Source organism: Drosophila arizonae, chromosome X (genome assembly GCF_054131065.1).
Source record: "Drosophila arizonae isolate 15081-1271.41 chromosome X, UAZ_ARI_1.0, whole genome shotgun sequence".
In the NCBI taxonomy this organism is placed as follows: domain Eukaryota; kingdom Metazoa; phylum Arthropoda; class Insecta; order Diptera; family Drosophilidae; genus Drosophila; species Drosophila arizonae.
In genome coordinates this window covers 27,473,022-27,482,927 of record NC_142927.1, presented here as the reverse complement: position 1 = coordinate 27,482,927, position 9,906 = coordinate 27,473,022, and the positions used below count along the sequence as shown (strand labels likewise).

At 36.0% G+C, this 9,906-nt stretch overlaps 1 protein-coding gene across 5 annotated transcripts in view; it reads left to right on the top strand.

Moving 5' to 3' along the window:
- The first annotated feature begins 665 nt into the window (after positions 1–665).
- The window catches only part of LOC108618343 (uncharacterized), a 20,442-nt gene continuing 11,201 nt past the window's right edge, over positions 666–9,906 (top strand). For 2 of the 5 annotated variants that reach the window (XR_016271037.1, XM_089474136.1), the window contains exon 1: positions 666–905. The gene's annotated coding sequence lies outside the window, so the exon portion shown is untranslated. Of the gene's footprint in view, positions 906–2,101; positions 2,475–6,012; positions 6,089–9,435; positions 9,583–9,906 lie in introns of those variants that run through there. The other 3 variants (XM_089474137.1, XM_089474138.1, XM_089474139.1) reach the window with 3 other exon arrangements.

Here is a 9,906-nt window from a genome sequence, read left to right as displayed (position 1 = left end):
GTGGCAAATCACACATTAATTGCTCTCATCAACAACCTAGGTACTCTCCGCCAAACAAAATTATGCGACAGCATGAGCGTTTAGCGATTTAAACTACACCGTACTAAATGTACAACATAATTAAACATTCGTTGGCTCCTCATTTTCTGGAAGAAATAAGATTGGAAGCGTTAAATTTATTTTGGTTTTGGACGAATCAAGTGACAAAGCGGCTTGGTAAATAACAATTATTTATTAAACACCTGACCTCTCTTTAAAAGATTGAATACTTTATAATTTGTATATATGTATATGCATATACATATATCTATAATTTCTACGTTAATGGTCTTAGGTGTCGTTATTAAATACGTCTCTGTTGAGAGTGGAGTGATGATTTCGACGTTCCTGATTTGAATATTTCTCTTGAAAGTGGAGATATAGTTGAAGGAATCAAACAATTAAAAACAAATGAATAATCATAAATGAATTTAATTAAGAAAATAGTGTTTTTTAAACCCAGCTTTTATTTTGGCTTATTTTTTCCTGAATTTAGCTTCTTTTAGCTTCTTTTTTTTGCCAATCTGGCTCTATTTGCTCGAAAAATTATGACAGCACTGCAGGCGACAGACAGCTCGCTGCTTTGATTTGCTCGGGCCGATGGATTGGGGGCTTCGTGTGGCTTGGCTGCGCTGCGTCGTTTCAGTTGATCTTCAGCCGCGACGCCAAGCGGTTCGTGTTTTTGCAGTTCGCTTTGAGTTCGCTTCGTTTCGTTTTCGCAGCGGTTAATTTGCAGCGGCTGCGCCTGACGCGCTGCATCTGAAGATATTTTTTGTGTCTGCCTTTTTTTTCGGTTTATGCTTTGCGCAAGTTTGAAAAAGAGTAAAGAAAAAATACAACAAATTTAACAATAATACGAGTAAAAAGTGCGTAATTGCAGTTGCTGTGTGTTTGTTTATGCTTTTTTTTTTCTGTGCTTTTTGTTTTTGTTTTAATTTTGTTTTGCTTGCATTTTTGGCTGCGACTACGGCGGGCGGCGGCGGCGGCGGCGGCGGCGGCGATTGCGGCTTCCAGCTTTGGCTTTGGCAAGCCCTTTTGGGTACCTTTGTCTTTCAATTGTCTGTCTTTGTGTGTATTGTTGTTGTTGTTGTTGCGAAGCGCAACTTTCACGCGCTTCGAGTGAAACTGTAAATCGAGCCCGGACCCCAAAGCAGAAGCAGCAACAGCAACGGCAACGGCAGAAGCAGCAGCCACAGCCAACGCCGACGCCGCCGCCGCTGCCTCGTCTCATGTCGTTTTGGCATCTGTTGCTTATCACAAATTACAATAGCAAGAAGAAGAAAAACTGAACTTACATTTGTTGTTATTCATATATTATAGCTTAAACAGCTTTTTGGTGGCTCTAGTATTTTAATTACATTTTTTATGGCTAATTTATGTTTTTTTTTTTTTTTTTTTTTTTTCATTTCATTTTGTGCACCTGCCGTTCAAGTTTGTCGCTTAAGTCTTTTGCTCGCTGCAGCAGTTGCTCTCCGATATTGATATTATGCATATTTGCTGTTGTTGTGGCTGAGGCTTGAAACTAGTTTGCTGACAGCCTGCAGCCTGCAGCATGCAGCCAACAACAACAACAACATTAAATATTTTTAACAAATTAATATAACTAATAATAAGAAAATGAAAAAAAAAAAAAAATAAATCATGCTGACATTGACACGAATTGCAGAGCGAGCGACCAAAGAGACAAACAGTAGCAGCCAATTCATGGCTTTAAGTCTAAATCAACCAAAGTGCACACACACTAGTGTGCACAAAACTAGTAGCAGCTTTTCTCTCAGTATGCTCAACGGACAGTTACCCTGTGTTCTATATGAAAAATGAGCTAGAGTTTCATATGAAATTCTTTTCAGATACATGATATATATATTTAAATATACCTTTAACTAATATGTATAATAGATCGACTAGAGGTTATCTGTATATTGAAGAATAGATCTACCGTTATATAAAAACTTGTTACAGCTACATCTCTAGCTGGAGTTTGATTACGCCTGCCTACAGGGTATTTAGCTATGCATGCATGCCTTTATTTTTTTATTTTTTAAATTGTTTTCAATTAAAGTGCATAAATTCCTTCATTGCCACTCACAAAAGAAGAAGAAGCAAAAAAAAAAAAAAAAAAAAACATTTTAAGTTTAGTTAAACCCATTATTGTGGTTGTCGCTTTTGGAATAACACGACTTAACATCATTTTCGTGCTGTAAACTGCCAATGATTGAGACTTTATGTCGCTTATGTGGGTTTTGTTGCTGTTGTTGTGGCTGTGACTTTTGACATAAGCAAGGTCGTCAGTCAATTGGGCGCAACAAGCACTGGAAAAATCACTCACACAAAACTTTCAAACTATTTTATTTTCACTTGAAAATTGTCTCGTTAATGCATGAATTTAACGAGAATTACAAGGCTCAAGCATTGGAACTAAGGAAATTCAAATGGTAATTCCGTATTTTGTATGCCCACATATCGTATTAAATTGTTCAACAAAATATTATGCAATTTGCCAAAGAAATAAGTTTTAACAAATGTAAGACGACAAGTTCTGAGTACATCTTCTTTATATATATCATATTATGGAAGCTTAAATTAGTTCATTGAGGCAGAGCACATAGGATTTCTAGTGACAAATCTTTAATATAATATTTGGAAATCTTAAAACTCAATTTATCCTTGTTCTAGAGAGATGTCTTAAAGATATATACGCGCTTAAAGTATGGACCTCTAGAGAAGTATCTTAAAGATATATGATACTCTACAAAGCTTGATCAAATCTCCATTTTAGTTATTAAAAATACAAATCTATTAGTTAAAAGTCAAGGATGGTAGGAATATCTTAATGATATTTGGAAAAATAGAAGTTGATAAGTTAAAAGTTTTAGAGAGGTATCCTAATGATATTTTGCTAGCTTTATTACTTCAGATCTAAAAATATTTGAGGAAGAGCGGAACTCTAAAAAAGTATTTTAATAAAATTTTGAAAGCTCAAAAGGTCCATATTCTAGAGGTGTATCCCATTGATATTTGAATAGCTTGATCAGTTCATATAAGGAAGTATAAAATTCTAGAAAGGTACCCTAATGGTATTTTGCTAATTCCAATTCGTATCTATAGTTCATATTGAATATCATCATATCTCTAATGAAGTATTATATTTTAGTAAGTATATATTATATATCAGAGAAGTAGCTAAATGATATTTTGATCGCCTTAGATCTTTTTCTTAAACATCTAATAAGTTGATATTAGAGGTCATTGTAATACCGAATCCACCTAGACATGCGAAGAAACTAGAACGTATTTATTTAATCAATCACAATAGCCGACATTAATTCTTATATCTATAGCATTTATCATTTTTCTTCCAGTTCCATTTTGTATGCTTAACTTTTACTTCCTTAATCGCTTGAGAATTATTTTGAAAACTACTTCAGCTCAAACATCCGCCTTGGATTTTTTCTCTCTTCAAGTTTTCTCTGTTTCCCTTAAGCTTTCTATGAAATGTTTTTGTTTTTTTTTTCTTTTCTACTTTTTAAATGAACTGAACAATTATTTTGCATTATACAATTATATAAATAAATATATACATAAATATACATGATTGTTCTAATGCTCTGTAATGGGAGACTGAGATTGAGTATTGGGGTCGGTGGGGCAAGTGGTTAGACGGTGTCAACACGTTATCAGCCGTGGTTTATCTTACGCTTAGGCAACCAGAGACAGCGCAACGCAACGCAACATGAGACAATGCGATGTGTAATTGGATGAATCTAAGCTAACATGTTGAGTACATGTTGAATTGGGTCATGAGAACACGAAAGCTGAAATGCTCTTGCAAATGTTTGTCAAGTCATCGACCGAGTTGATCTCCAGGCGAGCACCAGCTACCGGCTTAGCTCCCGAACTGTGAAATGTTGTCTCAAGATCTGTGAGGAAAAGCTAGCTGGACATGAAAAATCTATTTTTATAGCCAAATTTATATATGTAGCAAGAATAATGCTTCGAATTGCATTGAATCCTGATTAATTACAATTGGAATACAAATTAATGTATTTAATTGTTAAGAGTCTAATATACATACCTTATTGTGGGTATACGATCTTATGATATACACTATAGTTAACCTCATATAAATAGAAGCACTCAAAAGAGTCCATTCCTTGCTTGGAATAGATTGCCACTATGAAATAATCTTGTTGAGAAAATAGTGGAATTTATTTCATTGGATTTTTTGCTATTTCTTTAGAAAGGAACATTCGAAGAAATAATACTAAATGGCTGTATGTAGTGGGTTATACATGCAAGTATATTGATTATATATAGTTATATTTAGCTTACGGAAATTGATTGTATGTGCAATATTTTATATTCTAGTGATAAAGAGAAGTATCAAAGCGCTTCTATTTTGATGAACACAGCTGTTCGCATGGATTACTCGGCTGGCAGTCGCATGTCAGCCCACGCTTTCTTGTTGCCCACTTGACCTGTTCTCAGTTCTTTGATCTCTTGCATCTCTCTCGCTCTCCTCCTCTCTCTTGCTCTTGGAGTGCTCTGGGCCTGAGCCCAGCATTTCGAGCAGCAAATGGGCCACGACTGTTTGGGGGCCTGTGCAGCCAGGCTTATGTGGGCCCCCAGCCTAAAAATAATAAAAAAAAGTGTGTCGTTTGCCATTGCTGCTGTAATTGTTATAGCCATTGCTGCTGTTGTTGTTGTTGTTGTAGTCATATTGCATTTTACCGTTGGCTGGGTTTTACACAGCCAACAACGTTTGATTTATGGCGCATTGTCTTTTGGGCTAACTTTACTTCTTCGACTGCTTCTTCTTCTTCTTCTTGTACTGCTTCTTCTTCTTGGTTGCATGCGTTGCATGCTCAATGAGCGTTGTGGAAATTCTTGTGAAAAACGCCAAAGCAGCGACAACAATAACTAATATTAGAAGCACCTAATTGTATAGAGCAAAAAGAGCTAACAACAACAAACAGCAACAACAACAGCTACTACTAATATAACGGGCGGAAACTTCATGCGCTGCTGATTTTTTGTTGTTGTTGCTGTCCAGCGCTCGTTGACTGCCTCCCTTTAATCTACTAATTTTTTTTGTTTACTTTTTTTTTTTTTTTTGATTTTTTACTGGCCCCTCGTAACAAACAGGAAACTATATAGGCGACTTGCCGCTGCTGCTGCTGCTGCTGCTGCTGCGGCTGTCATGCGAAAATTGGCTAAGGAAATTTGAACATTTTTCGTATATATTTTTTTTTTTTTGGCTGCGCGCCAGCGACTGCAAGTTCGTTGCCTAAGTCTTTCGTATTGCAAGCGATTGCTGCCATTTAAATGGCACACACACACATACACACACGCACGCACACTTGGCTAGATAAATCAATCAAAAACGATTGCCCAAAACTTGGACACAAAGCTGAAGCATTGTTTTCCGATTCGCCATATAAATTGGCCAAGAAGGTGTATCAAATGCTTGAGTAAATCTTGCCAAATCGGCAGCTGGTGTTGACTTGCCAGCTTTATTAGCAATATCTATGAGCTGGATATATACATGATATATGTATATACTAGTTTTCTAAGTTTCCCAATTCCGTTCGTGAGTGCCTCCTACTGTTCCAGTGGTTTCTGTGTGCAGCTGAGAGCTTGTCCGACTGCAAGCTTCTCATTTCTCGTTTGTATCCTCTAATTCTCACTTCGTGAGGGGGAGAGGGAGACGCATAGATAGCGATTGCCCAACGTAGTCCATTTGTGCAGGGGCTCGTTGTGATTGCCTGTTTACGACGAGAAGGCGTCTGGAAATGGGCATTCCACAAAAACACATTGTGAAATAGCACACACAGCTTGAAATCGTTGCGAGACGGTGTTGTAAAAGCATTTAATTAGAATGAAAGCCGACCAAATTGCTGTGAAGCGAACTTATATATAAATCTGTAACATCAAAGCAAGTCTATATTTATGCCAAGTTCTTTTTTTTGCTAGATATCGATTATTAATCAACTGCCCATGCCTCTACATCTGCGCTGGTAGTTAAGCCTCTCTCTGCATGTCGCTAACGGTAACATAATTTGATATATGCATATAATATATTCTATATTTTATAGCTTAAAAATACTGTATCTGTAGATGATTTATGGGGCTAGTTCACTTGCTACATTTTTGGCATTCCAAAAGCTTTAAAACTGCATAATATAATTTCCGATCAGCCAAGCCCCCCAGTGGGCGCATTCCAAATATTGGACAGACACGAGTAAATATATACACACACAAGTAAGCTAAGCACCCCTCTTTGCCACTGCCTTGGCATTTCGAGTTGCAGAGTCCGAATCGGCTTGGTATTCAGTGGTATTCAGCTGCTGATACAATATTCAATATTTAAGTAACTGTTTGGCGTTCAGTCTGACTGAAAACTAACTTGATTCAAGTTATATAACATGCCTGTTCGTGTAAACTTGAATAGCATATCAAATGCTTTACATTTGTGTGAATAAGCCGAAAGACATTGAACAAAGACGAATGAACCATTTGCACTTGACTAATGAGTATAATGATATGTGTAAACATATATAACATTGGACTGTTAATATGATGTTATAATACTTTCCTTATATACATAAAAGGGCGACCGAGAATGGGAATTGAAAAGCCGGCTTACAATAGGTATTTAGCAGCATTTGGTGTTTGGTAAGCTCAAGACGAATCTTGTTTTTCATTCCGGTATCTGAAATCATCCACTATAGGCTTTTACTGAACAGCTGCGCATCTCTCTACACCTCTTTCTCCCTCTCTATTTCTCTCCTTCATACTATCACTTGAACCTCTCTCGGCGATTCGCTTACAAATCTTGTCAAGTTTGTGGAGTCTGTTTCCCTGATTATTTCTGACAAAAGCTTTAAGGAAATTGTTAATTGATTTTTACGTGTAAGAAGTGAAATCATATATCTTATCATATCTCTAGATCATAACTCTTCAAAGCAACTTGCGACTTTCTAGCGCTGAAATAGGATTTATAAATATGACAACAACGTTCGAGTGCCTTGAATTTCAATTTTGAAATGCTTTTCTTTCACAACTAGGAGGAGCTCAGGGAAAGCGAGCGTCGCTTACAAGACCTACTTTAAATGCTACTCTGATAAATATAGTAGATAGCTAAATGATATATGATGGTGCTTAAGTTGAAAAGTGCTAAGAAATTATTAAATGATTTCCTTGGTATTTTAGTATTTAGTATTTTAGATCGAGATCGTTCGATGCTGTAATTGAAAAACATATATGGTATATTTAAGTCGAAGGCCCTTCATTCCTATTAATGATTACTAAGTAAATAAATATGGTATACTTATTTCTGTGAGGTCGTTTTCAAATTATTTTTGGCATGATTTCATAGCTTAGCTTTTACTATTGTATTTGTAGCTAAACAGTTTTCGATTATCTATATGAATATATACATGTATATAAAATACTGCTCAACTAGAATTTTCATTTCTTGGCATTGCACTTTTCTTCTGGCATGGTTCGATTAGCGGCATCAGTTTTGTTTTCTCTTTGAGAAGGGACGAGCTGCTCAGTTCTGTACGAGCGACTATATATATATGTGTATATGTTTATATATGTAGAAGCAGAATTGTATTTAATGAGCAGAATTAGTCGCAAACGCGAAAATGAGTGGAGGCAAGTGGCAAGTGGCAATTGGCGGCTGGCAGCTGGCACTGCTTGAAAGCGGACGCGGCACCCAAATTGGGTTAATCTCCATTTGAAAGTGACTGATGAGTGAACTAGCTGACAGACAGATAGACGGACGGAGGTTGAAACAGACATCTTAAGTAGAAGTCGTGCGAAAGCGGCTTTAGAAGCATTATAGTCAGATACTTTCCATTTTGCCCATTCGTCTTGTCTGTGGCTTTAGCTTTCCCAGCGCGACAAATGCATTGATCTCTTTCTCTTTCTCCCACTCTCCCAGTTTCTCTTCATCCCTTTAGCTGTGCTCTTAACGCTTCGTTAGTGCCGCCTTTCCACAACATCTTGTGGGTGGCCACAAGTGTTGCCATTGATTGATGGATCCGTCGAACAATTTCAATTGTCTTCACTGTGAATGAACTGCAAAAGCTTCGCAGACCGTACAACTCTGCCTAGCCAGCGTGTCTTAGCAGTCTTAAAATATTTTATAAGACTAAAGTCGGGTTTTGTTCCATTATTATTGTCTAGGCTGACAAGCTATTAACATTTTATGAATAACATTTTATTAATTATAATGTTAAGAGCTATTTTATATCAACTTTGGCATGTTAATGACCCGGAAATGCACTGCTTGATATTTGAACTGGTTTTGAATGTTTTACTAATATATTAACAGCTATGTTATGTCACTGTTAGCAGTATAAAGCTAGAGTAAATGAAAGAACATAGCTTGAACATGTTAACTTTTTGACTGAAGTCTGCTTTAGACTCCCTGGTATGCTAGCGGTACCAGTTAACATTAGAGCATGTTAACGAAAGAATGTTAACTTTACTCTAGCATATTGTGCGCTATGCATGTTATTTAAATCTAGCTCATAAAATCTATCAACCGAAGAGAAGAATTGGTTCGCTCTACAGTCCTGAATGGAACTTTGAACTAAATGTATGTATTGAAGTTAATAAGGAGTTTTGTTACACTTAATCTTCAGGCTAAGCTGAAGAATCTAAGCTGACTATAAAAGAAGTAGTTACTCGTAAGATACTGTCGCTGATCAGTCGCAGAGCATCGAAGTGGTTCGTTCCTACTTTTTGCTATCTTGTCAGTAACTTTTGCTCCCTCACTTTTCGTCTATGTCATCTACAATATAATACATACATTTTTAAAACTGATAATATACAGGCATTGTACTCAAGTCTTTTTTTTACAAAAAAAAAAAAAAAAAAAAAAAAAAAAAAAAAAAAACAAACGTCACTAGGTAAACTCAAGTTCATAGCATTTGAGCTGTAAATAAAGTTAGTAAACGCAACGTTTATTTGCCTGAGTGTGACAACGGTTGTGGGGCTTGCCTAATGTTTCGACATGGATGCTAATTGATAAGTCACAGCGCCAATGAAAGTGAAGCGCCGTCAATACATCAATAAATCTATCAAAATACAGTTTTCAATGTTGCTGCTCCCAATATTGCGGCTCGGCGTTAAAATCATCTGCGGCTGCTGCTCTTTACGACTCTCCAAAGATTTTCACTTTCGTTAGATGGCACCCAGTTTCAGTCACAGTCTCCAGCACAGCATAGTTGACTCATGTCAAGTTTCTTCTTTGAAAATTAGCTATAGAAAAAAAAAAAAACCAACAGCAAAAAAAAAAAAAAAAAAAAAAAATGAATATAAAAAACTTGATGACAAGAGTTGATTTTCTGAGGTGTTTTTTTAAACCTGTTGTTGTTGTAGTTTTTTTTTTATGTTTTGACTGCCGTCTGCTGTTGACCCAAATGTGCACATTCAACTTCCAATGTTTAACGTTTAACACACTGAATTACACTGTGCAACAAAATATTTAAATATCATTCTCAAAACAAAGATATGAAATGATCAAAGGTAATTTAAGTTTCTGATATTGTGAAAATTATTTCGGATGAAAATAAGTTGTATTTTAATAACCCTATAATATTTTTGTCTTATTTTTGCATGATGGATAGGTCTTCTTAAACAAAAAATTGAGGCCTTCAAAATTGATTTAGATAAAGAACATATTAAAATTTTGAATGAATGAATTTTGGAATGGATGCAAGTCTGAGTTTTATTAGGTTTCAAGAGATATTTATTGTAATTAGATACAATTCTATTTCTACATCTTCAATTATAAAGTTAATTTGGTGTCTAGTATTTATGATATTGTTAAAAACTGTGCAATGCGACTCA